This window comes from Canis lupus, chromosome 9, assembly GCF_048164855.1.
Source record: "Canis lupus baileyi chromosome 9, mCanLup2.hap1, whole genome shotgun sequence".
In the NCBI taxonomy this organism is placed as follows: Eukaryota; Metazoa; Chordata; class Mammalia; order Carnivora; family Canidae; genus Canis; species Canis lupus.
This window is the reverse complement of record NC_132846.1, coordinates 55,434,933-55,460,381: the sequence shown is the minus strand read 5'-3', so window position 1 is coordinate 55,460,381 and position 25,449 is coordinate 55,434,933. Positions and strand designations below refer to the sequence as shown.

Below are 25,449 nucleotides of genomic sequence, written 5' to 3'. Positions count from 1 at the left end.
CCTGGGAGGCTCAGTGGTTGAGCGTCGTCTGCCTTCAGCTCAGGGCCTGATCCTGTAGTCCCAGGCTCAAGTCCCGCATCGGGCTCCCCACAGGGAGCCTGCTTCTCCCTCTGCCTGTGTCTCGGCCTCTCTCTGTGTCTCTCATGAATAAATAAATAAAATCCCAAAAAAAGAAAGATCATTCATAGAAGAGAAATCTAAAAATAATTATCCAGATTAACTTCTCAGTGATTCATACATGGGATATGAAAGAGTAGATGGAGAATATGCTTTGGAATTCCACCAGACTTGGGTTAAAGTAGGAGCTGTTTCTCTGACTATTGTACATTTTGGTTAGTAATTTTGTTCATGTAAAACTCAAGGCTCCTGAGAATAATAATAGTGCTTACCTCACAAAGTTTTAGAAAGACAAAACTGTGTAATTCACGTAAAGTGCTGAAAATATTACCTATTACATAAAAGTGCTGTGTACTTTTTTTTTTTTAAGAACAGCTTTACTCAGGTACAAATGACCTACAATAAACTACACATATTTAGGCTACACAGCCTGATAAGTTTTAACATACGTATTCATTTATTAAACCAGCTCCACAATTAGGAAAATGAGCATACACTTATAAAATTGCATAGTATGGTAGATAGATTTATACACACACACACACACACACACACACACATATAAAATCATACAGTATATAGTCAGTACTCATTTTATGAGAGGGACAGAGTCTAGCTTCTTTCACAAGTTCAAGACCACCCTTAGCTTCCATGATTTGCTGGGAAAACTCACAGGACTCAACTGCCCATGGCTGTGATTTATTGCAGGAAAAGGGATACAAAGTATAATCAGAGAAGGAAAAGAAGCATGAAAAAAAAAAAAAAAGGAAAAGAAGCATGAAGTGAAGTCTGGCAGGAATAAGAGTCCTCTCCCAATGAAGTCACACAGGACCCACTTAGTTCTCCCCAGCACCAAGTTATGACAACACATATATAATGTTATTTATCAGGAAAGCTTATTAGACACTCAGTGCCCAAGGTTTTTATTTGGGATTGGTCATGTAGGCAGCCTCTGCTTGGCGTGTTACAAATTACCAGACTCTCAAAAGAAAAGCAAATGTTCAGCATAAACTACTGTTTGTGAAAACAGGTACACTGAGTCTTTTTTTTTTTTTAATTAACATACACTGCATTTCTAGTTTCAGGGGTAGAATTTAGTGACTCATCAGTTGCATTTAACTGCTCATTGCATCAAGTGCCCTCCTTAATGCCCATCACCCAGTTACCCCATCCCCCCACCCACCTCCCCTCCAGCAACACTGTTTGTTTCCTAGAGTTCAGAATCTCTTATAGTTTGACTCTCTCTCTGATTTCATCTTTTTTAAAAAATATATTTTATTTATTTATCCATGAGAGACACAGAGAGAGAGAGGCAGAGACACAGGCAGAGGGAGAAGCAGCCTCCTTGCAGGGAACCTGATGTGGGACTCCATCCCAGATCTCCAGGATTACACCTTGGGCTGAAGGCAGGCGCTAAACCGCTGAGCCACCTGGGCTGCCCTCTGATTTCATCTTATTTTATTTTTCCTTTCCTTCTCCTATGTTCATCTGCTTTGTTTCTTAAATTCCACATATAAGTGAAATCATATGGTATTTGTCCTTCTCTGATTGACTTATTTCACTTAGCCTAATACCCTTTAGTTCTATCCACATTGTTGCAAATGGCAAGATTTCATTCTTTTTGATGGCTGAGTAGTATTCCATTGTACATATATACACCACATCTTCTTTATCCATTCATCTGGCAATGGACAACTGGGTTCTTTCCGTATTTTGGCTATTGTGGATATTGCTGCTATAAACATTGGGGTGCATGTACCCCTTCGAAGGGGCACATATACTGAGTCATTCTTAACAGTTCTGGGAATGGTGGGAACCCTCTTGAAATCCAAATTCCCAGGCAGCCTGGGAGGCTCAGCTGTTTAGCGCTGCTTTCAGCCCAGAGCATGATCCTGGAGACCCAGAATCGAGTCCCATGTCCGGCTCCCTGCGTGGAGCCTGCTTCTCCCTCTGCCTGTGTTTCTGCCTCTCTCTCTCTCTCTCTCTCTCTGTATCTCATGAATAAATAAATAAAATCTTAAAAAAAAAAAAAAGAAATCCAAGTTCCCAGACACCAGCCAAGGGCCAACCATTTCAGCAGGCCTTTTTAAGGAAAACAGCCTCAGGCCTGCCAGTGTTAGCCCTTTTCTGAACATCTACTCATGTGGTGCATATATAAATAGTCCATTTATTTTCAATATTGAATAGGATTCCATTATACATTATATTCCCTTATCCATGAGATGCATGTTCCAAGAACTCCAGTGGAGGCCTGAAACTGTGATAAAATCTATATATATTTTATATATATATAAAATATATTTTTTAATTTTTTATTTTTAATTCATTTTTTATAAATTTTTAATTTATTTTTTATAAATTTTTAATTTATTTTTTATTCATAAATTTATTTTTTATTGGTGTTCAATTTGCCAACATATAAAATAACACCCAGTGCTCATCCCGTCAAGTGCCCACCTCAGTGCCCATCACCCAGTCACCCCCACCCCCACCCACCTCCCCTTCCACCACCCCTAGTTTGTTTCCCAGAGTTAGGAGTCTTTCATGTTCTGTCTCCCTTTCTGATATTTCCCACTCATTTTTTCTTCTTTCCCCTTTATTCCCTGTCACTATTTTTTATATTCCCCAAATGAATGAGACCATATAATGTTTGTCCTTCTCCGATTGACTTATTTCACTCAGCATAATACCCTCCAGTTCCATCTACATCAAAGCAAATGGTGGGTATTTGTCGTTTCTAATGGCTGAGGAATATTCCATTGTATACACAGACCACAGCTTCTTTATCCATTCATCTTTCAATGGACACTGAGGCTCCTTCCACAGTTTGGCTATTGTGGACATTGTTGCTATAAACATCGGGGTGCAAGTGTCCCAGCATTTCATTGCATCTGTATCTTTGGGGTAAATCCCCAGCAGTGCAATTGCTGGGTCGTAGGGTAGATCTATTTTTAACTCTTTGAGGAACCTCCACACAGTTTTCCAGAGTGGCTGCACCAGTTCACATTCCCACCAACAGTGTAAGAGGGTTCCCCTTTCTCCGCATCCTGTCCAACATTTGTGGTTTCCTGCCTTGTTAATTTTCCCCATTCTCACTGGTGTGAGGTGGTATCTCATTGTGGTTTTGATTTGTATTTCCCTGATGGCAAGTGATGCGGAGCTTTTCCTCATGTGCTTGTTGGCCATGTGTATGTCTTCCTCTGTGAGATTTCTGTTCATGTCTTTTGCCCATTTCATGATTGGATTGTTTGTTTCTTGGGCATTGAGTTTAGTAAGTTCTTTATAGATCTTGAAAACTAGCCCTTTATCTGATACGTCATTTGCAAATATCTTCTCCCATATATATATATATATATATATATATATATGTACGCTCACGCTCACACAATGTTTTTCCTATATAAATGTACTGATAATAAAGTTTAATTTATAAATTAAACACCAGAAGAGATTAACAAGAATAACTAATAATCAAATGAAACAATAATAATATATTGCAATAAAGTTATGTGAATGTCATGTTTCTCTCTCAAAATATATCTTTGCACTGTTCTCACCCTTCTTGTGATGATGTGAGATGATAAAATGCTTACATGATGAGCTGAAGTGAGGTGAGTAAGGTAGGCATAAGGATAGTGTTAGGCTAGCTACTGATCCTCTGATGGTATGTCAGATGGACTTCTGAATCAGAGTTGACCACAGGTAACTGAAATCACAGAAAGTAAAGTCTTGGATAAGGGAGGGGGCTATTGATGTCTATACAACATTTTGTTTATCCATTCCCCTCTTGAAAAGCAGATAGGTTGCTTCAGGTTTGGGGCTCTTATAAATAAAGCTGCTATGAACATTCATGACATAGACTTCGTATGAACATATGTTTTCACTGCCCTTGGATAAGTACCTGGGAGTGGAATGGCAAGGTCATTTGGTAGGTGTATACTGAACTTTGTACAGAACTGTCAAACTGTTTTTCAAACTGGTTATACCACTTTACATTCTTACCAGCTGTGTATAAAAGTTCCATTTGATTCACATCTTACCGAAACTTGACAATCTTCATTCTTCTTCATTTTGGACATTCTAAGAGGTTTGTAGTGGTATCTCATTGTGGGTTTTTTTCTTAAGATTTATTTATTTATTTATTTATTTATTTATTTATTTATTTATTTGAGAGAGAGGGAGAGAGAGCAGGTGCACACTTGAGTGGGGGGAAAGGCAGAGGGAGAGTCTCAAGCAGACTCCCTGCTGAGCACAGAGCCTGAAGTGGGGTTCAGTCTCACAATTCATGAGATCATTACCTGAGCCGAAACCAAGAGTTGGAGGCTTAATCACTTGAGCCACCCAGGTGCCCCTCACTGTGGTGTAATTGGCATTTCCCAAATAGCTCATAGTGTTGACCACTTCTTACATGCTTATTTGCTGTCCATATTTTTTGTAAAGTGTCTATGCAAACAACTTGCACATTTTTTAAAAAGTTGTTTCTTTTCTTACTATTGAATTTTCAGAATTTTTATACATTATGGATAAAAGTCCTTCATCCTGTATGTGACTTGCTGATATTTTCTCCCAGTCAATGGCTTTTAATTTTGCAGATTGTCTTAATTTGGAAAACAAGCAACTTCTCCATTTTTTTTCTGTAAGCATCATGCTAATTTCTAATTACTATTTGTTCTTTATGGTGAGAATATTTAAGATCTACTCTCTTAGAAACTTTCACGTATACAACACAGTACTGTTAGCTATAATCACCATCCTATACATTACACACCCAGAACTTGTAGATCTTAGAACTGGAAGTTTGTACCCTTTGACCAATACCTCTCCATTTCCTCCAAGACCCTGTGTAAGTTCCAAGCACTTTCACTAATCATTTTGCATGGTTATTTCTCCAGTCTCAATAGTTCCTCAAACATGCACTGATCGACATTCAAGGAAAGGTTTGATGGAAGTCCTCAGATCTCTATGGCTCTTTCCTTTCTGTGGCTCCAGCTCCCTTGACCTTCCCAGACTCCCAGCTCCATCTCTTTGACTTAGGAAGAGGTCAGTTGTATTCCTCTTCCCTCAGCTGCAGCCTAGACAACAATCAGGATATTTTAGGGCTTTTCTTACCTGTTCTTTGTTGATCAACATCTCAAAAATAGTTACTTCATAAACTTTGTCTGAATTTTAATAGTTTCAGGTTGAGAGAGTAAATCTGGTTTGTTTCTACATCTTGACTGGCAATCCTATGTACTTTTTCATGTCAACATTTTCCATTACTGAGGTATTTAAATAGATCTGTCTGCAATTTATTATAAGGTATTTAATGAACCATTAAAAGCAACCTATGCGTATATGTTTATAGGGGTTTTTTTAAGGTTTTTAAAACAGAAAGAGATCTTAGAGAACTTCTAGTCCAAAGGCTTCAAAATTTGTTAGATTTGTTTTTATTTTTAACTGTAAGCCACATGATGAGAAGTCCATGTAAATGTGGACTACATAATGTCTACTTCGTTGATAAGAACAATAAGTAGAGAAAATTCATAACTAGCATATAAGAATAGTACATAATAGGTGAGTCAGCGCATATCAAGCTTTACTCATAGTATGCTACCTTTTAGTCAGCTGTTTTTCATAGTGTCCCAGCTTCTGGATGTAATTTTGGTTCAATTAAACTTGAACAGCTTAAAATTATATAATTAAATATATTCAGCTTCAATTTAAAATGATCACGGATTCAAAGTTGTTATCATAATACCTGGTAGCAAGAACACAGAAGCACCAAGAGTCTATTAGTTGATGTATATCAGATAATTACTGAAAAATAGGGGAATGGAAATGGGTGGGTAAAATAATTTTTTCATAGAATACATTCAATCAGGAAGACATGATAGATAACCTGAATGTAATGCAATGCATTACATCCGCCTTTTATAGATGAGAAAACTGAAACTCAAGTTTAACATCCAAAGTTACACCCTAGGTATGTGACTAAATATGGAAATGAACTCGAATCATTTGACTCTCAGTATCGATAATTAATTTACCTGCCAGTTTGCTCAAAATGAAAATTGTTTCTTTAGTATAGCACATTTATCCATATAAGACTTTGGGATCTAGGGAGAAACCCATGTTGAGTCTCAACTCATCAATTATTCACATCTTCATGAGTCATCTCATCCATGATAGATGTTGCTTGGGTAATATAAATAAAAACTTAATTAATTAACTAGTGTGGGTTTTTTTTTTTTTTTTAGCATCTTCCCCATGCCATTCATCCTTTTAGGTGCTAGGGATACGGAGAAGAATAAGACAGACAAGATCTTACCCTTCAGGATTTTGCCTTTTAGTTGCAGGGGAAAATATAGAATGCAGACAAAACACAAATACAGGGGCAGCCCGGTGGCTCAGCGGTTTAGCGCCGCCTTCAGCCCAGGGCCTGATCCTGGAGACCCGGGATCGAGTCCCACATGGGGCTCCCTGCGTGGAGCCTGCTTCTTCCTCTGCCTGTGTCTCTCTGCCTCTCCTTCTCTCTGTGTCCCTCATGAATAAATAAATAAAATCTTTAAAAAAAAAAAAAACACAAATACAGAAATATAAGTTAACCTGAAACCATGGTGAGTGACATAGTGAATACAATGATGAAAAGCAGTTGTCACAAAGAATGGTACAAATGAATGAATTCATAACATAATTGGAGGTAGGACTCATTGGATTTTTTAATGGAATGTCTGAGAGAAGTGAGAGAAAGAAAGAAATGAGATGAGGGTGGTAGTAGTTATGGAGAAGAGCACCTGGGAAGGAATTGGATAGGAAAAAGAGTCAAAAATTCTGTTCTGGCCTAATTCAGTGTGAGGTGCCTTTTAGAATAGTTCTTCTCAAACTTTAACATGCACGGAAATCACCTGGGGATCTTGTTAAAATGCAGATTCTGATTCAGTAAGTTTGGAGTGGGCCCTAGATCCAACATTTCCAACATTTCCCAGATAATGTCAATGATGTTGATAAACAGATCGTGCTTTGAGGAGCAGGACCTTAGACAACCAAGTTGAATACAAGTACAACAGAAATCTGGAGTTCTGAAGAAAGATTATAAAACTTGGGAACATTGGCTACATTACTTAAAGAAAGTCAAAATTGATTGAAATATATGAAAGAATGAGCAAACCAGAGAGTTTAAAGGAAAATCCTATCAAATCTAGTATAGGAGAAGCTGGCATGTGCACAACACAGAATATGAATGCAAAAGAAGTTTAAAAAGAGAAGGGATTGTTGTAGGGCTCAGGAAACAGAGACCGGATATGGGCTGGTTATTGCACCCTAGATCTAGTAGGCAGGTAAGATGAAAAGGTTCCCTCAGATTCCCTTTCCACTAATCCTGTCCTGATTCATCCTGGAAGAATCATTTGGAATTTTAGATTTTAAAAAAATCTGGGAAGGCTTGGGGTGAAAAACAGAAGGCAAAGCCAAAAAGTCATTAGAGTTTGGTGAATTCTAGATACAAAACAAACAGCTTAAAAATTAATCCTCAAACTAGTGGCTAACTGGACCATTTGGGGGGAAATGGAGAAATATGAGCACATCCAGGGACTGAAGAAGTTAAAACTATTGCTGAATTTTGACTGAACTCTAAGTTAAAAAAGAAGAAGATCCCCTAAAGGGCCATTCAAAGCATTTAAATTTGAGCTCACCAAAGCATGTACTAATGTTTTAACAGCTGGAGTGGTTAAGCATTCTTCTGTTTTAGCAATTTTAATAGCTGATGACAAGAGGGCAAGGTTAGACACCCAGAGAGCTCGGCAGCCTCACGGGCAACACCTAAAGTGAGGAAGAATCTGTTTTGATGGGATGGAACAGTGTCTTCTGAAGAACAAAAAGAAAAAAAAAATGTTTAATAGACTGTTCTATATATTTAAAGTGGATTTGCCCTTTACTTAAACTTGACCAGCAATCTCCACAAAAGCCCTAAGCAATAGTAATGCAATTGCTGGGTTGCAGAAAGGGTAGCAGATTACCATCAATGAACACATATCTAGTGACTATGGCAGGAGAGTACGTCTGTTCTGTGTTCAGACAGACACCGCATAAAGCAAAATAGGGATTTGGACATAAAGTGAAATAGGGATTTAGTAATTATCCGGTCCACTCAGTCAAAGCAGGAGGCAAATTGGAAAATTGAGAAATGGGATTAGGCTCTGTTTCCTTCTCTCTTTCTTATGTAAGCTCTATGTCATATTATGCCTAGTCATCTACAAACTTTCATATTTCAATGTCTTTTACCTTTTACTGGGGCCTAAAAATAAAAACTGACATAGACATCTTCCCAGGAGCACGTTATCTAGTAGAGCAGCTGTTACACATTCTCCATGTAAATATGAGACAGAATGTTCAGTTTTGGAGCTGTGGGATTCAAACTGTATCATTTAATGACCCAGAGTGCTTGTGAACCCACAGCCTGTTGAGCCTCACCTCCAGAGTTCATGAGTCAGTCGGTTGTGTGGAAGATTTGCATTTCCAATCAGAATCATGGTATTGTCCCTGCTGTTGCTCTGGTGACTACACTTTGAGAACCACTATTGTAGAGGATGGCAGATAGTACTTTCAGCTGAGGCTCTCAGAGATAGCTTCCTTGAGACAAGTTAACCATGAGATGGGTCTGCAGCATGGGAAATGGGGGAAAGAGGGTATTAGAAACCAAAGTAATACACTAATTAATAAGGTAAAACTACAAGGACATTTCTCCACCCCTACACTTTTATGGTCCTTGGATCTTCCTTGGAAGATCTAGGAATAAAAGACAGATAACAAAGATACTTCCATTTTCATAATGCTTAAAAAATTCAAAACAGTTTCAAAGGAGTTCCTCTGGATCCTAATTTTGCAATATCTTCTCTAATATTTCTTTTGCTGCTTCATCACAATGACAATCTACATGCAGAAATGAACAAAGGCATTAACCAAAATACTAGAGCAGCTTTGGGAGCTTTTTTGTCCAGGGCCTGATTTTCTTCTTAGACATCCATAGTCACTAATTCTATTGCAATTGTCCTCCGACTACAAATTAATTGAAGCCTTTGTCACTTTTTTGCTATTGTCCAGGATACTTACATTTAAGAATAAAAAGAGAGAAAAAAAATACTTTTTAAATGAAGTATGAAAACATTTAATTAGAGGGCTATAAAACAATGTTGACAAGGACAATGAGGAATATAAAGTGGTTCTTAAGTCAATTGCTGAAATAGCAATGAAAGAACCAGAAAAAAAAAAAAAAAAGATATTACTCAAATGCCATGAATGGCATTATATCCTGAAGAAAAAACAAACCTGGCCCTTAGATCAATTTTGGAAAAAAAGCAAAAAAATAAATTTTTAAATATTCTACTTTCTAATTTGTAAAAGCATAGTTTAACCCAATTCTGACTATAAAGGGCCCTTAATACAATATAATGGAGGAGAAAATATTTGGGGAACAGTGAGTGGCCATATCTCTCTGGAGCCTAGATAGGACTCTGGGAACAATAGAAGATAAAGCTGAAAATGTAAGTTGAGGTCGGATTATTCACAGGATTTAAGATGCCTAAAGAGAAGACTCAAACTATATTACTACCAAGAGAAAATTATCTTCTCCCAGAACCGTAGCCAGGACAACACCACAGTAGATATCTGATACACTTGTCTACTCAGCACCTCTCTTTCTTTTTGGAAACTGTCCCTTTCCTTCTCCATGTCATCCAGCAAAATTGTCAGCCACAATGCCTCACCTACCCATGGAAGCTGTACAAATGGACCTATGACTGTCTCCCATTCCTTAAGCCACAGCAGGCACTTTACCAAAACAGAGACTATCAATTTTCCTTTCAAGAAAATGTTATATAAAATTTGGGAATTGAAAACTTCCTTTTCACTCTTATGCTGTAGACAAATCAGCTTAGGGCCATCATCAGCCCATCACTATGAAGGACACATGAGAAGTAGAGTCTAGAGATGGGGGCAGAGGTAGGAAGCTGACATCTTTGAGATCCTGGATCCAACAGAGGCAACCCCAAAGCTACACTTGAACTTCCTGTTTCTACAATACAAAATTTTCTCCTTTGTCTTCCTTAAATCTGTTTGAGTTGGCTTATGTTATTGACAGTTACAGGAATCATTAGGCAATAATAAAAATACGTCGGTTTTGCAAATGGCCAGAAAAGAAAAAAAAAGCTACATTTCTTATGAATCTTTGGGAGTCTTGTGTTTCAGAAAAGTCACTTCTCAGCCTCAGTTGTGGGAAGGGCTTTTAAGGTATCTTTAGAAGGCATTATTCCCTCTATTTTTGTAGGAAGACCCTACTGAAGTCATAAGAGAATAAGAATAAAAGAGAAGAAGGAAGGAGGGCAAAAGGGAAAGAAGGAGGGGGAAAAAAAGAAAGAAGAAACACTGAACTGAAATGAAAATCCAAAGGATAATTTCAGGCAGCCTTGGCAGAAACAGCTTTTGTCTAAGGAGACTGAATTTCTTCAGAGATTAACCGTTACATGCAAAGAATATTAGATTAGGTGACACCCAATCTGTTTGCATGTTTACCAACCAGCATTTCCATTTGAAAGTCTGATACATCCATTGTAATCAAACCAGACCCCTGGGCCCACAAATTGACCCCTTGTTCACAAACTACACTTCTTACAACAAAGGGTCCTGGCACCAACTTGGGAATACTATGGCCTACCCCATCCAAAACCCACCCCACAGCTCTGCTCCCTCCCACCACCCTGTGACTGACCTTGTATCAATTACAGTTCAAATTCATTTCCCTTTCAGTCTCTCTCCCAATTCCCTTGCAAGTCCAGTAAACACCAAGTCTCCTCAGTTACAAAATACTTCAGCAAGAGCGTGAGGCTCCGTCAAGCCCTGATAACCTTTCTTGCTGCAAGAATAATAGAATGGTGGCCTTCTTGGGCTGCTTCCATCAATTACTATTAAACCTATCCTTCCAAGCTGTCAAACCACTCATTCCTCCTTCCTCCTATAGAGATGCCAGTGGGTTGGGAGCAGCGGGGGAGAGGTGGAAAGCATGAGGGTAGAGGGGGAGTGTGAAAGGGACAGCTGGTGTAGGCTGACTGGGGTGGGGAGGGCATCAAACCCTACATGACCTGTGTATAAGGACCACAATCACAGGAACTTCACTTAATCTCACCAAGGCTATTAGGAGCTACATTTCCAGGTTGCATCTCGCTGCTCAGAAAGATAACTGCTTTGTGGACTTCAATATACCTTGAGAGAATTAGATTTCTCGAAGCCAAAGATTGAATTCCTTCCTGCTTTTCCCCCCTTCTTCGCTGTAACCAGGGCCTCATGCAAGCAATTTTATTTTCCTTGTACACCGGGCAGATGACATCCCGCTAAGTATGCCAGAAGCAGGGAAGACTGAAATACAAGACCTGTGACGTCGCTTGCCAGCTCGTTTGCTTTGCTCACCTATTCTACTGAAGGGGCTGCTGCAGAGAGCCTTAATCAGAAACCTAAAAAATTAAGTGCTCTCTGCAATGGCCAGGAGCCGATCCACCTCAGCAAAGAGGAACTTTTACTTAGAACCCTTCGCTAGTTGCCTGATGCATTTGAGCTGATTGTAATTGTTCGCTCTGTTATAGAGCAACCGCAGATAAGGGGCAAGATTGGTTGCCGAGCCCTTAAACAATCAAATGTCATCTCAGGGTTGGAGATATAATGTGGGAATTCAGTATTGCAACTTCACCACTGCAGGTAGTATGTTTTCCATGAAACCAGCTAATTTCCCAAACAGAGCCTGCCCCTCCCTCCTCTGTGTTCCCATAATACTCTGTTGCCACCTCCACTATATCATTTGTGACATTGTATTACAATTACTTGTTTGCATACCTACCTCCTCTTCCTGGCACTAGAAATTCCTTCAAAGCAAAGGGTGTATTTTGTTTATCTTAATCTCCAATTCCTGCCTAAAGTTAGCGCATGGCTGATGCTCCTCACATCCAGGTTGAAAGAATGAGGAAACTTAATTTCTCATGTGTTTCTAACCAAAGGACCATAAATTTATTCACAAAGATGTTTTTCCACCCTAGAAACTAAATCAAACACACACACACACACACACACACACACACACACACACGTATAATCAATGAATGAATATGGGGCAACTCTTTTTAATATAGTAATCATTTACCAAATAAAAAATAGTAAAATAGTGGATGACATTCAGATCACTACTGGCAGCTTAGAGGTTTGAAAAGTGTCCTTTGGAAAATCCCAAGATACTCTTTAGGCTAGGTGTGCCTGTCGCCTTCCTGTCCTGCAAGGGGGTCATCTATATTGGGAACTTACGTAGTGCAGAGCCTTTGAAGGTCTGAGGATCAGCTGATGCAGGGGAGCAGCATGTGGTGGGGGAGCTATTTCCCAAATTCAAGAGCATCACTGACCAGAGTAAAGGGCCCAGGCCAAGGAGGAGACCATGGGCCAAGCCATCCCCGTAGATGTCATCTGTACTCCCCTCACTTGGCACCTTTGAACCTGTCTGCACAGAGCCCAGCTCTCCACTTTCCCAATTCAGAACCCCTTTTTTCAAACTTCCCAAACAAAAGGAAATAAGTACCTAAACACCCTGACTGCATTGCTTTATAACTTAGGACCTGAGAACCTGAGTGGAGCGACCCTTGTCTCCTTGGATCAAATCAAAACAAGGGTGTAGCAACACAGTCAAAACCAGTGTTCGGGGGGCGGGGCTGTCCCATCCCTGAACTGGCCCCACAACCCTTTACCTCTTCAGAGCCAGCACTGCTTTCAAGGGAGTAACAAGCCACTTATCTTCAGTTCTCCCAGAATGACCTCTCAGATGGCTCAGCCTCCATTTTTCCTCACCCTCATCCCTCTTAGTCCCAGGCATTCATCATCCCTATATTTTTTTCTTTACTCCTTAGGGACTGGTCCTTAATCTTTCACTGATACAATGTACAAAAGCCTAAAAACATAGAATTTTAACCTAAACTTTGATGCTCTAGCTCTACAATTCCCTGGAAATGGAAGAGGATTCAGGGTTAATGGGACTTTCTTGGAATCTCTGAAATAGTACTTAGGGCCTCAAAGGATGTCACTAGATTTGGCCTCAGTCCTCCAGGGCAGACTACTGTTAAGGCAAGAGGACATGAATAAAAACTGAAAATGTAGAAAAACCATGGGCATTTGCAGTAACACAAAGGGCAAAGAAAAGTAAAGGAAAGCAGAAAGAGGGTAAGAGGGTTAGGGACCCCAAGGAAACATCAGCTGCCTTAAAATGGGAAATATGGCTTCTGCCGGATGTCCTCCGCCTCCTTCTCTTGGTGTTGCAGAGAGACCATGTGCTTTCTTATCAGGTAGACATGGACCTTTCCTTTCGTTCGTACATATATCCACCAGGGATTTCTCAAGTGCCCACCATGTACCAGACACGCACTACATTTGACTTCTGTCTTTTACTTGGTAAGATAATTTAATTTTCTAGAGGCATAAATGCTTGGGAGAAAGAGCAAATGAGAACTTTGAATTGAAGAAGCGGTGTATGCTGTGGTTAATGTGCACACAATGAAACGAGCTAAATCTCAGTTTGAGCCCAAACTCTGATACAACCTATTATTCAATCTCTTTCATTCAGCCTTAGTGTCCTGTTCCAAAAAAATGGAGATTGTGATCATTATATCCTCACACCATTTTTGCATGGATTAAAAGAGGTAAGGGATGCAAGGTACACTTTGGGGCAGAAAACAAACATGCAATACATATTAGCAAGTACCATTTAAATAGAGGAAAGCAAAATCTGAACCGAAGGCCGCCCTTTCCACCAAAAGCCAAGTGTGGAATGGAAGTGTTGAGTTTCAATATCATTTTATTTTATAGCAGCTGGAAGTGACTGTACAGTTTAGTGCAAGAGAGAAAAGAGAGATGAGAAATCAACATATATAATGAATGTTTTGGATTATCTCTGGACTCAGAATAGCTATACTTCATTATTACAGAAAACCAGGAATTGTTAGAACAGTGCTTCTCAAGTTTAATGCATATGAATCACCTGGGGATCCTATTAGACTGTAGGTTGTGATTCAGTAGGTTTCAGGTAGAGCCTGAGATTCTTCATCTCTAACAAGCTCCTGGTGATGGCAATTCTTCAGGTCCACAGACCACATTTTCAGTCTAAGGGGGTAGATAAAATTAGGATTCAAGCTACATTACACACACACACACACACACACACAAATGTGGGTAGTTTATTGCTAAGATGCAGAAATATATATATATACACATATATTACAGGCATACATATACATATACTATATGTGCATTGTGTTAGCAACAAACTAGTAGCTGAAAATCCTAACTTCTTGTTCCAGGTCTGCCACAAATCAGTGACATGGCTTAGTTTCTTCTGGTTTCATTTCATGTTTGAAAATGAAGGGATTGAAATATGTTTTTAAAGTTTCCTTCCAGCTTAATTTTCTAGATGAACATTTTTTCCACTGGAGGAAAAAAAAGAAATTTACTTACGATTGTATGGGATTTAACAGACACAGAGAAAGTAACTTTTGATACTCAGATACTTTTTTTCACCCAGCCTTCAGGAAAATCCTCACAGAGACCACTGCTTCGGACTCATTTGAAATGGAGAAAATGTAGCAAATTTCACATAACCAAAATATGAATGTCAATGAAGGGACCCTATATAGATATTATTTAGAAAAGCAGCATTAGATTTTCACATAAAAGAACTCAGTTTGACTCACTGTCATAAACAAAATCGAGCATTCAGCCTCACATCTCTAACAATTTCAAGGAATATAGGAGGGGGCTGTTGGGTGGAGGGAAGTTCAGAAAGAACCTTTAAAAGCACCCCTAGAGAAAAGTCACCTTGGCAAATACTCCAGCTGGAAGCACCTCTTTAGCCAGCATAAACACTCAGACACACTTGTTCCTACAACACAAGCTATGCAAATTGTTCTCATTTTCTTCTTACAAACCCTGTCAAGTTTGTATTATTTATGAGCTAACCAACTTCATAGCTAACCTTTCACCTTGTCATATTTTCCTACATTCTCAGAGCTAAGCCAGCCTGCCTCGTACCTTTCCTGGTTGCATTGTATAATATGAAAATGGACATATGAAAAGCATTGTCTCTGATAAGAAGAGAATCCATAACTAGGCAAAGGGATTATATCAATGATGAGGGAATCAAGACTATTTTCAAATCCACTGACCCTTCCCTTTTCTTCTTTTTTTAAAAAAAATCTTTTCCTTTTTCAGACATTGTGTCAAGTATTTAGAGGCATCTACAAAATAGCAAATGGTTTGAATATTTTGACTAATTTTTTTTACCAGGTTAAAAAAAAGGATGTAAAAGACACTTTAAGTGATCTTGCCCAGGTTGTCTGTACAATCCTTTCTCATAATTCTAAAATATTCCCTTCAGGCACACTATTGGAACTGGAACATAAATGGCCAGCCAGGCACATGGTGCTGGATAATTTTGCATAAAGACAATATATTTATACATTTTAGAAGGTGTGTTAAGAACCAATATTCCCTTAGTTGTGTTATAAGTAATAGTAAGTAGATAAGGAGAGGATTAGATTTTTTTTCTTTCCTGACCAAGAGCAGCACCACATTAATGGTAGATACTACAAAATTTCGATGAGCTCTTCTTTAAGAAGATAAAGCACTTCAAACTACATCCACACTTGAGATTTGAGTCGTTAAAAGTCTAATGATAAAGGGGCCCAAATGAAAGGTGTGGCTAAATTAGGCATATCTATGCCTGCACACATAATTACACAGAATATGTATGTATAATTTGCCTTTAAGGGTATTTCTGTCTATACCAGAAATTCCCAGGTGTCCTCAAACAAGGACAGCTTTGTCATGTCACGCCTGTAATGGAGTCCTGTTACCATGGGAATAACAGAGCTCCCTCTCAGAATAGCATTTAGTTCTGACAATTGAAGAAGCTAGAGAATTTCAATTAAGCCATAGTCTTAACACCTACCAGCACCTTCAGGTTCCCAAGTATCGCCAGCCTGCGGGAGAAGATGCTGACTTCTGGCCATGTTTCATGGTAGCACATGTATCCAAGTAAATATCTTTTCCATCCTTTATCTTCCAATAGTCTGTAACATGGAAGTATACATTGCTAGGTCCTCTCAAGAGCAACCAAGTGTAATCCATTAATACATTCACTGGTTCATTCATTCAGTATATATATAGAGAGAGATCGTGTCTGGTAGAAATCTGTATATGTGTGAGGTTACACACTTGCACAGTTCTTACCCTCAATGACCTTGAAATATATGGTGAATTATTGTTAAGCATTAAGAGACAGGAACACAGGGTATAATAAGAAGAGAAGCAGGAATTAAAGAACCAAGTAGGTACAGAGAAAGGATCTTGGGAGGTCAAATGAGTTAGAAAATGTCTCTGGCAAGGCTTCAGAAGCAAAGGTGAGAAGATGGTCCATCAGCAGCCAAAGCAATTAAATTGTCCTCCCTCTGGCCACACTACAGAGGATTTAGCATGAGGGTCTCAGGTCAGGAGTGTACTGAATTGTCAACAGCTCCGTGGACTGCAACTTCCCCCAAGGTGGGGCATGCTGCAGTCACAGTTCAGCAACCAGAGAAGCAAGGCCAGAGCCAGCAGAAGTGCAACCGTGGAGGGCAGAGTAATGGTTCACTGGAGACAAAGCAGACAGGGATTTCCTGCTTGTTCCCAATATTCAGTTTTGCCACAGAGACCAAGAAGCTACACGGAAACTAGAAGCCCTCAAAATGTCACAAACCCATCTAAGTCACTCTGCCCAATAGAAGAAATGGAAGGAATTTGGTGCACTGATGTCACCTTGGAATTCTCAGAGCCTGTGTGCCCACTTGCTGTTTCTTATGTAGAATTTTCTATTAGCCGAATGTCCCCATGTACTTTATGGCAAGGGTGTCCTCACCATGAATGTTGGACATTTCCTAAGACTGCTGAGACAAGCGGAAGCAAGTCAGGACCATGTTGAAAAAGTAAGAGAAATAATAAAAGACCCCTTCTCTGCCAGACATTCAAACCCTGGCAATTTTAGCAAAATAAAGGGGTATAGAGTAGGTTCCACCACAGCCCTGGCCCTGCAGTGTAAGCAAGCACATTTCAAAATTATTAGAAAAAGGATTTTACTGCATTTCTTGCTTGATTATCCTTTGCCAGCACCAATGCAGTGTAAAGGTTAAGGACATGGTTTCTATAAATAATCTGGTTTCAATAATGATATATCCCTGTTTAATAGTAGGGTGATCTTGACCAAATTCATCTCCCTAAGCCTCAGTGTCTTTATCTGAGAATTCTCTCTGCCTGGCACTATAAGACTTTTAAACACTGAGTCATTTAACCCTCTTAACAGTCTGTAGGGAAGACACTATTATTATTACCACCTTGTGGACCGAAAAGCATAAAGCACAGAAAAGTTGAGAACTTGCCCAGGATCACTTAAGTGATGAGTGATAGATCCAGGATTTGAAGTCACATGGTTGAGCTCTAAAACCTATACCATTCATCACTATACTGAATTCCCAAAATAATACCACATGCCTGATTAAGAAGCTTACTTGAGCTAATTTTATTTATTAATCAGCTAGGGCTGCCATAAAAAAATACCACAGAGGGAGTGCCTTAAACAACATAAATTTATTTTCACACAGTACTGAAAAGTCTAAGATCCAGCTGCCATCAGAGCTGGTTTCTGGTGATGCCTCTCATCTTGGGTTGTAGATGACCACTTTCTGTTTCCTAACGTGACCTTTCTTCTGTATGCATGCATGAGAAGAGAGATCTCTAGTGCCTCTTCTTATAAGAGCACTAGTCCCTAAAGGACACTCACCCTCATGACTTCATTTAACTTTTCCTCCAGGTAAGCCCTGTCTCCAAATGTACTCACATTGGAGGTTAGATCGTCACCATTTTAGGGAGATATAATTCAGACCACACAGAACTTTACATAGTAATTGATGCACATTATAAGCATCCACATTGCAAGCACACAACAAAATAGCACTGATTCATATTCTATGGACTTATATGTTCAAAGACAGAACTGGAAATTTTAAAAGTTTGTTAATGCCATTTGAGCAAGTTATTTCTGTTCACTTCCTTTTCTTAATCTGTGAATTAAAATACAACCATCATCAAACATTAGTGTGGCCATGTGCTAAGAATCATATTCTTACTGAAATTAAGAGAGCCCAAGAAAGAGAACTACTTCTGTAGGAACCAATTCTCTTTGTAGGAAGTAGTTACATCCTGGGGACTCTAGAGCTTCCTGCAATCTTCATGACCTATGTAGATCCCTGAAGTCCTGATTCAGGGCAACTTAAGGCTCTCTCCTCTGAATGGCTGTCTGAAGTTTGACCATGCTAGATCTATATCCCAAGCACCTCCCTCCGATGCTCTCTACTTCCAGTGGAGAGCTCATTATAAATGGACCTTTAATGAAGCTTGTTAAATCCATAAATTCATAATCTATGCAGTCCTGCTTGTTACTGTTCTTTTCACTGCCCACCATGCAGTGCATTTCATTTGAGATCAAAGAGATCTGCTAAGGTTCTACTTTTCATGTATTTAATGTCTTTTAATACTCTATTTTCCTATCTGTTTTATGGTTGATCACACTAATTCAGGTCCCAAGTGAAAGTTGGTAACAAGGTCAATGCAGACAAATTATCCATCCATATAGAAGGATGAATCTACGAGAAGGCCCTACTGTAATTCAGGGTTTCCCAGGATCTCTCTGACCTTTTTGTGCCAAGAGACACATAGTACCTAAGACTGACTTCCTGATGAATTATGTGTAAATGTCAGTTTCCTCTCTGTGACGATCAGAATGTCACCCTGCATATGCAGATAAACCTTATCCTAACCTCAAGGACTCCAGAATATTATTATGAATAACTGATGAGGTTGTGGAAATATCTTTCCAAGATATCTTTTAAAATGGATTCACTTCTATTGCTGGGTAGTGATGATGTTATACTTCCAGAATGGGGGAAAGTGGGCCAGATGACTCTAAAGGCTAGATGTTGTTGTTCCTGTTGTTCTTCCTCAAGATTGCCATGAAGAGCATCCAGGTGAGGGGATAGATAAATGAGGCTGAAATTCAGCCACGGTTCTGCTCACCAAGCTATGCACCTTGGTTTGGGGCTGTGTTCACCTAGAAAAAAAAAGCACTTTTCCTAATTCGCACAAAGTAGCATAGGAGTTAAAAAGATCCTGCTTCAACCTGTAGGTCTATGAGTGAATCTAGATCCACTTTTCAATTTGGTATAATAACTATTCTATTCTACAACAATTTAATGAGCATCAATTATGTTCATGGCCAATGTCCCCCATTCTTCCCAAAATATAAGAAATCATTAGTGCTATTTAGGAGCTCTGATTTCAGGGCATCATTCCAAACTAAATACAGAATAATGATTTCTATGCCTGTGGTTTAAGGGAGTAAGAACAGTTCACATCATTAAATATTGTCAAGTCATTGGGAGCATTTTTTTTAAATCTCTGAACTAAGAAACATTACCAGATCTGAACATTGATACAACATGACATGTGTGTCTTTATCATATATTTTGACTTCTCCCTATATTTCTTCCCTCAATACTGTCATCCTAAAGCAGCCCCTAGGTGAGGAGTCAGAACACCTGGTTTCAAACATTGGCTTTACAATTTGACTCACTTTTTTACTTTGAATACAAATCACTTAAGTTCTCAGGGCATTACCTTCCCTCTGGACAGTAAAAGAAAAACTAGTCTCTGACTCCACAGGGATGTTGTGGAAATAAATGAGATGTAGGTCTACAGAGTCACTTTAAGCTCTTAGGAATGAACGAGCTTAAAGAGATATAAGGTTTCAGTAGTTATTCTTTATTTTTTCAGCTTGCAAGTGAGAGAAAAAGGTTCCACCTTGGTAAGTCTGGAAGAATACAGCCTCCCTGACTACTTCCCCAAAATGTAGTTTTTTCTCTTATACATTCACAAAGTCTATTGTAATTCTGGCTGTTGCCTCAGTGAAATTAATAAGGATCTGCTGTACCCTCAGGCAACAAACAAGAGTGGTCACGCTCTGTGTGGGGTGAATTATCTGCTACCAGTCGGGCATCATACAATGCATGCCCCTGCAGTGGCTGTGAAAAAAATTCTCTAATGAAACAAAGAAAGTGTTACATTACAGAAAAGAAGAAGTTGCTAAGATGGAGTTCCCAGCTAGGATATTGATCTGACACAGTCTAGAAGTCCAAAGGTAGAAAACTTCCAGCACTTTCTTTTAGGAGAACTAAAACCACATTTTGCCAGTGTCAGAGATACTCTCTCCTAATGCCAACAGAGGAGTCCTGAAGAGGCTCACAAGTAACCAGCTAAAACTCCTAATACTCTCCTCTGCCCCAGGATGAAGAGTCCCTGACAGGTGATACAGATAAGTGCTGTACAACCTGTCACTTTATCTTCCTTAAGAGAGCAGCATAATCCATGGAACTCACAAAAACTCTTCTGTGACTTCGATCCTATTCTGACATTCCAGAGAAAAGTTGACAGCCATAGATTAAAGGAAAACAGTATAGTGAAGAGATACTTACAATAGGTGGCTATAACTAAAGATGTGTTTTGGCAAGAATTAGCTAGAAAGACATATTGGCATGCTGGCATGGGTCTGTAAGCTCATGGATTAAGCTAACATCTTTGTCTTGGTCTCATTGGGGCCCATGTTTACTTACTATCTTTGATTTTCTTTATTTACTCATTCAATAGATTTTCCTTGAACACTGTGGTGGAAATAGATGGTAGTGTCCCCAAATCTACTCTCCTCTCCTTTCTAAGCAAGTAGCTATCCAGCAAGAACCAAAATTGTCCAGCCCACCTTGCAGAGAGATGTAGTGACCTATTTGCACTGATGGAAAGTAAATGGAAGTGATAGGGGCAACTTTGGCATTACTTGCTTTAAAGAAAATCCTTGACCTGGAAGTCTGCTTTCTGCTGCCTACTTACTGAAAATGGCAGTCAAGACTACCTACCATGGACTGTAATGTGAGAAGAAAATAAACATCTGTGTTTTGAATCTTTTTGTTACATCAGCTTAGCCTTCACTTTTAAACATATAAGTGTTTTGAGTATTGAATCCTGTGCCTTCACTTTTAAAAAACCTTCACTTTTAAATCCTGTGCCTTCACTTTTAAAAAGCCTTCACTTTTAAACATATAAGTATTCTGAGTATTGAATCCTGTGCAACATGTCGGGTATTTAACTTAGCAAAATATACATAATATATGTCCCCATGGGATATATAGTCTAATATCTAACCTACTCTTCTGTCTGGAAACCAAAATCCATGGGACACAAGTCTCCCATACTCAATGACTTTAACAGAACAGGGCAGAGAACAAGAGTAGAGGAGTGGATAAAGACTGGGGCTTCAGTGCTATGCTAGATCAAACTCTAGCTCTATTTGTCACTATTCTTGGGGCAAAACATGTAACTCCTCTAAACAACTGTATTCTTCCTTATGAACCAGGGACACTAAAAAAAATAATATATACTTATTAGGATTGTGATGACAATCAAAAAGATTAGGCACATATATAACTTAGACACGGATTTATGTATTACCAAGAGTTATTATCAGAATTTGGTCCTTCCACTGCTCTCAGTCTCTCTAACTTTCAGGGGGAGAGACTTACAGAAAAGGTACAAGCATCGTTATCTTATTCAACCACATGTGAGGCAAGTGTCATCCTTCCCACTTTGTAGATGAAAGAACTGACTCTCAGAGAGAACATCACTTAGAAAGTGGTTGATCCAGAAGTTGTTTCCAGATCTGCCTGATGCCAAAGCCATATCACTATACTAAATGTATCACAATTAGGGCCAGTAATCACTTCCAGCTATTAATCCAGTAAGGGCAATTCTTCAAGGTCCTATCATAAAGTTTCCAGCTCTAGATCCAGTGGATAAATTGGTTCCCTTTTCTATATTTCTATGGTGCTTTGTATCTCTGTCATAATTCAGTTAACACTGTCTCATAATGTTTGTTCATCTGGCATTCCCTACTAGAGCATGAATACTTGAGATAGGGACTATTTCTTAAACATCTCTGTTCCAGGACTTAGTATGATGTCTGGTATGTACTAGGTACTCTATTAATAATTGTCATGAATTGCTGTCATGTGAATAAATGAATAGATATTTAAAAATGGAGTGTGGGGGCACCTGGGTGGCTCAGCGGTTGGGTATCTGCCTTTGGCTCAGGTCGTGATCCTGGGGTCCTTGGATCCAGTCCCACATAGGGCTCCCTGCAGGGAGTCTCTGCTTCTCCCTCTGCCTATGTCTTTGCCTCTCTCTGTGTGTCTTTCATGAATAAATAAATTTTTAAAAAATCTTTTTAAAAATGGAGTATGAATAAAGAAAAACCTACTAAGGTGGTTATTTGTTTGATGCAAAGGAAATAGAGGCATTCAGTTTTGAAAATAAATGGATGGCAATGAAATACTTAATAAAATCCATCAAGTATAAGAAATTAATACAGAGATGGCCCTATGATGGAAATGAATATTTTCCAAAAGTTATGTGCCAGTTGTTTTGACCTCAAAGACATAATGAAATGATATACAACACCAATAAGGTCCAGTCCACAAAAGCTTTTAAACTCCAGTTCAAGCTGAAACAGTGCACAATTGCATTAGAAAACGATATACGACAAATAATATGGTTGAAACATCAAAAAAGTAAAGAGAAAACCTGAAAAAATAAAGATTTTGTTCTTCGGTAAAAGTAAGTTTAGTTAAAGAAAGATAGGGAAGTAAATGTTGACTTTTAAGGATTCTGAATGCATTTACTATGCATTTTTCAGTGGGTTTAGAGGTTCAATGCACTGGTTCTTTATTCTCCCTAATTCCACATCAAAGCCTTCAGCTTCCATTCCCTTTACTATAGAGATAGTGCCATCAAAACTCATATGCTGAATAGTCTGAATTGGCCTCTTTTTTCCCTCGCAAGTGAGACAAAGGAAGGGAGAGAAATATTTCTAAGAAAACTGGGGGGAAATGAGTTGCATTAAGAAAAGTTAAATAGGAGGTAAATAAGTAGCCTGAAAGAAAATTGCTGGTGTGAAATATACTGACCTTTGATCAGTGAAATGCTAATAAAATGGAGAAATTAAGCAAAATCTTTATAATACTTTAAAAAATTAAAAGCAGAAGACAATGACTCATAGTATTCTTCCACACTGACCAACAAATAGTATCATCAGCCTAAGGAATTTGGGTTATTAATAATAGACTGGAGGATCAGATACATTGTTGTAGAGGAAGAAATAAGGTATAATAGAAAGTTTCCATTCATGTAGATCAATTAATTTCAACTTGATTTATTTTTAAATTGAGAGAAAATGAACTGAAGTGTCCTCCATGGCTGTGGAAAGGTGAACACAAAGAAATCATGTAAAATGGGTATTTAAATTTGATGAAATACAAAAAATAAACTCCCTGACATGATATGCATATGAAAGCTAATATAGCAAACCAAGAACTCAGCATGGAAAATAAAACACTAAAGGGGAATCACTTTGAACCCTTTATAAAAAATGTTGTTACTGTTAAAAAAAAAATAAACTTGATTAAGAAATGAGAAATACCAGAAAAACTTCGGAGTTACTTACATGGACTTAGCAGAGTAAAAGTGATGATTACTGGTTGAATGAATGAGACTTTTTTTTTCGTTTTCTAGGATGATGCCTAAACTCTCCCTCTGCCCCACTCCACCTCACTCTCACTCAAAAGAGCATCAATGGAAATATCACCATCAGCACCAAGGACAGCAGCCCTGGTCGCCATAAGTGTCCGTGATCATTGAAAACTGGATCTATTGATGATACACATTTCAGGAGCTCATTTGAATTCAGATTAGAAATCCTTAGAGCCTAGCTCAAAGTTGTAATCATCTGCTCTACAGTACTACTTATCTTATTCATATTATTATCTTTGGAGTAAATCATTGGCAAAACCGAGGATCAGAAACTACCAGGTCTTGAAAGACCATAAGTCTTCAATCTAGCCTATTCTTAAAGACACATTTACTATTCAATCAGATTCCCATTAATCATTTGTCATACGAAAAATGCCAAAATTAAAATTTTACAGCCTAGTTCTTGACCTCAATATTTTACCATGTCTCTGTAATAATTTGGCAATAGTACATCAACTCATGGGATTGGTTTCTTTTTTCAATAAAACTATGACCAATAAATTCACACTTCATATGCCACATGCCAAATATTTCAAAAATATGAGTTTATCCTTAATTTTTTGTCATGGAGAGGATTATATGCTTGAATTTCCCCTAGATACAAATTTAGTGGAAATAAGTTAATCTGTTCATATTCAATTCAGGTATCAGCTCTTTTAGAAAGCCAAGATCTCAAAGTCTGGGCTATGGGCCCCTATCTTCACTCTCATAGTAAACCATGCTTACCCATAATAGTGCATTTATCTCATTATACCAAAATTACATTTTTAGGTGTCCACCCTCTAGCTCTATGAGCAACTCTGGGTGGTACAAAGGCCTCCCCATTCTTAGTGTTCTCAAAATATGCTGCATGAAACACATTGTACTATGCACTAAAGATGTAACTGTGAAAAAAAACATTACTTCTTATCTCAAAAAGTTTAAAGTTGAGTAAGAGATATGAAGAAGAAGAAACGTATTACACTGTATCATAAGAGAGAGTAAAACAGGCTCTGATGTCTTACCAATGAAGGTTTAAATCTTAATTCTACCATTCCTAAAACATCTAGGAATAGGATAGGATAGTAGTTAAAAATGGGATGATGGCAATAATAACTACTTAGAGTTTTCTTAAGAATTAAATAATGACAAGTGAAATTTTCTGGCTACAGTGAGTGCTAACTAAGTGTGAGATTATGCACCCATCTATAATATTGAGAGCACAAGATACCAAGGAAACAAAGAGCAGTGGTGCATCAGTTTGTTATATTTCCATCCAAGACTTAAGTACTTCAGAGAGATGTAAAGTCTGTAGTAGTAGAGAAGGAGCACTACAGAAAGCTTCCCAAAGGAAATGGTATTTCCATTAAGTAGGAAAGATGAGTGGCCATTGACCACATGAAGGGGGGTCGAAAGTAATCCAGGTTGAGGGAGCACCTTTTGCAAAGAACTAGAGATAAGAAAGAATATGGTGCTTTCAGGTAATTACAGGCAGTCCTGTTTAACTGTGCCATCAAATCAGAGGTATGCTAAGAGGAGGTCAAAGATGAGGCTGAAGGGCAAGTAGTAACAGGCATGAGAATC

General features: G+C 38.6%; 1 long non-coding RNA gene across 1 annotated transcript; it reads left to right on the top strand.

Moving 5' to 3' along the window:
- Window positions 1-16,023: 16,023 nt before the first annotated feature.
- Window positions 16,024-24,299, top strand: LOC140639460 (uncharacterized). The gene is made up of 3 exons (XR_012036172.1): window positions 16,024-16,203; window positions 20,029-20,059; window positions 23,869-24,299. It is a non-coding gene; the product is annotated as an uncharacterized lncRNA (long non-coding RNA).
- Window positions 24,300-25,449: the final 1,150 nt, after the last annotated feature.